At 39.2% G+C, this 3,053-nt stretch overlaps 1 pseudogene; it reads right to left on the minus strand.

Moving 5' to 3' along the window:
- Positions 1–731: 731 nt before the first annotated feature.
- On the minus strand, positions 732–2,676 carry LOC138993530 (large ribosomal subunit protein bL19m pseudogene; annotated as a pseudogene).
- Between the last annotated feature and the right edge of the window lie 377 nt (positions 2,677–3,053).

Consider the following 3,053-nt stretch of genomic DNA (forward strand, 5'->3'; position numbering starts at 1 on the left):
ATCCTCAGGCAACTGGTTCCAGGATGCTCAGGTTGTGTGTGTTTTTTTAAAAAAATATGTTCTTTTATTGATTTCAGAGAGGAAGGGAGAGGGACAGATAGAAACATCAATGACGAGAGAAAATCATTGATTGGATGCCTCCTGTATGCCCCACACTGGGGATTGAGCCCACAACCCGGGCATGTGCCCTGGTTGGGAATCGAGTCATGACCTCCTGGTCCATAGGTCGATGTCCAACCACTGAGCCATGCCAGCCGGGCCAGACTGTTTTTTAAAGCAGCTGCACTATTTTATACTCCTACCAGTATGTAAGTATTCCAATTTTTTCACATTCTCAGAAACATTATCTACCGTTTTTAATACAGCCATCCTAGTAGATGTGAGGTAGCATTCACTCACCCCCTGATTTACATTTTCCTGATGGCTAATGATGTTGAGCATCTTTTATATGCTTATTGGCCATGTGTCTATTTCTTTGAAGAAATGTCTATTCAAATCTGTTGGCCATTTTTAAACTAGGTTGTTGATATATTTGTTATTTATTTATTTTTACATATTTCTCTTTTTAAAGTAATAAACTGATGTGCTATTTTTAAGAACAATACTCATAAAATAAGGAATGCTTAGTTGACTTAATGGCTATGTCCTTATACAGGAAATTAAACTGGTGTCTAAAAAAAATCCTCTGAGAGTCAGTATATCCTCTGCAAGTAGCTAAATTCATTTTCAGATCAGGACATTTTCAATGCTTCAGTTTCATCCCATATTGCAGTATCATATTCCTTCATCATATAAACTCAAGCCGTGGCTGACTCCACTTCTGAGCTTCTTTCATTTGCACTTTCTTCAGTTAAATAAAGATCAAATCTGATTCCTTTAATATTAAACTTTGGATATTCCCAGCGTTTGGACCAGGGCTTAGGCTTCATTTTTCCTTCCAACTGATTAACAGGAACTTCTTGGCTCGATTCTTGTACTATTGGCTTCATATTAATATCAAAAGTGCTGTGTCCAGGAAGGGCATCTCGTAAGCATAGCAAGCTGTCACCCAGTTAGTTTTCTAATTTGACCATTTGGATCTCCTGGGTTCTAGGATTCTAAAGTTCAGAGCAAACCTCGGCACTTTGTCCTTCAATAGTATTCCTAAGGATGAAAGCAGCGCCCAGTGCTTTTCCTGATCTCTGGATGCCAATCCCCAGGAACCGACTGGTTTTTCCATTGGCATATGGGTCATAGTGACACAAAGAATACTTCCAACGTAGAACTCTGGAAGGTGGAGTACTTTTCTCATTCCTTAACATTTCTTTCTGTTTGAAATTTCAGAGAATTTGTTCTTACTCTTGGAGGAATGAATTCAGGACTCAAGAACCTGGTTTCCTGGTGTGGGAGGTGGCACTTGTCCACGATGACTGGTTTTGGAGGCAGCTGGAACATGCCAGGCTGGGGAGGTCCAGCGCTCTGCTGCTGGCCTGGCCCGCGGGCCCTGAGGGGGGGCAACCTGGCCCTGAGCCCCTTCCGAGTTCCTGCTACCAAGCCTCGCTCCACTTACTGTCCGTCTATCTATTATTTAGTTGTGAGCGTTCTTTATTTATTCTAGATCCTGATCTGTATCCGGTATATGACTTGCAAATATTTTCTCCCATTGTGTGGGCTGCCTTATCCCTTTTGTGATAATATCCTTTGAAGCACACACGTTTTTAATTTTGGTGAAGTCTTATTTATTTATTTTTTTTGTTGCTTCCATTTTTGGTTTTATTCTAAGAAATCCAATTGCCTAATCCAAGATCATGAAGATGTATGCCTATGTTTTCTTCTAAAGCTTATAATTTTTGCTCTTACATTTAGATTTTTGATCTGTTTAATTTTTGTATGTGGTGTGAGATAGAGATCCAACTTCTTTCTTTTCCATGTAGGTATCCAATTGTCCTAGTCCCATTTATTGAAAAGTTTTTTTTTTTTATCCCATTGAATTGTCTTGGCACCCTTGTTGTAAATCAATTGAATATAAAGGCTTATTTCTGGTAGAGACATATGCTAATATTATATCTTGACTGTATCTTCTCATTTGTTGAGTTCTCTACCTCAGGAACCCTAATTATTCTTATGCTAGGTCATCTTTGTCTTCTCTAATAGCTTTCATCTTCCTTTTACTGTACATTCATTTTTGTGCCTTACCGCATATCAGTAATTGAATTTTCAACAGTACCTATTTTGTACATGGCTCTAATTGATTCCATAATAAAAAGGATCCTCAATTTATTTTCTTAGATCTCTAACTCCTTTTGCAATTCTATTATTTTATTATCTTGTGGGTTTTTTTTCATATTGAATTCATGTTTTTATTAAGTTGTACTGTAGCAGAAAGCATTTGTGAGGAATTTTCTTCGGTTCCATAAACTTTAGTTTCTTCTCAGTTGCATTCTTTGTCTTTACATCTTCTACATGCTGTATTATTCTCCCCACCTTGTTTCGCTTAGTTTTATTTGGCTGTTGTACGTTTGCACAGTTGCCAGGCTGTTTCTCTGCCTTCTGTCCACGCCTAATATTCTTGAGGGTCACTTCTCTGTGTTTTCCGGTATAGTGGACGTCCATTTGTTTTTCTGACTCTGCTACAGCTTGTGGCTTGAGGAGTTTATATCTCTTCTTCTGTGAGGAATTGAGAAGGTGGGATAGCATACTCCATGGAGAGTATACTCTCCATCGGCACCTGTCTTATTAGCATCCTCTCCTTCTGAGATGGTATTAAACATCCTCTACCAGTGACATGCGACTATTTGGGGCACATCTATTCTTCCTTTGTGAAGTGTCTTTGGATAGATTCCTCAACTCAGTGTGGAGCCCTTGAGCCTTCCCTTCCCTCTCAGAGAGTAAGCTCAGTGTTCACATTCTTTCATTTTCTCTCTAAAAGTTCTTCCATTCCTCCTCAGCCAGAAGAGCAGAAAGGTAAGGGCCTCCATTTGGTTTTCTACCTTTGAGGGACTTAGTGAGACATCTAAGGATTCCATTGACTCCACAGTCCTGTTTCTGGAAGTTAGGAGTGGGATAAGGATATT

This window comes from Myotis yumanensis, unplaced genomic scaffold (genome assembly GCF_028538775.1).
Source record: "Myotis yumanensis isolate MYYU_CA2020_CCGP unplaced genomic scaffold, mMyoYum1.0.hap1 SCAF_1, whole genome shotgun sequence".
NCBI lineage: Eukaryota > Metazoa > Chordata > Mammalia > Chiroptera > Vespertilionidae > Myotis > Myotis yumanensis.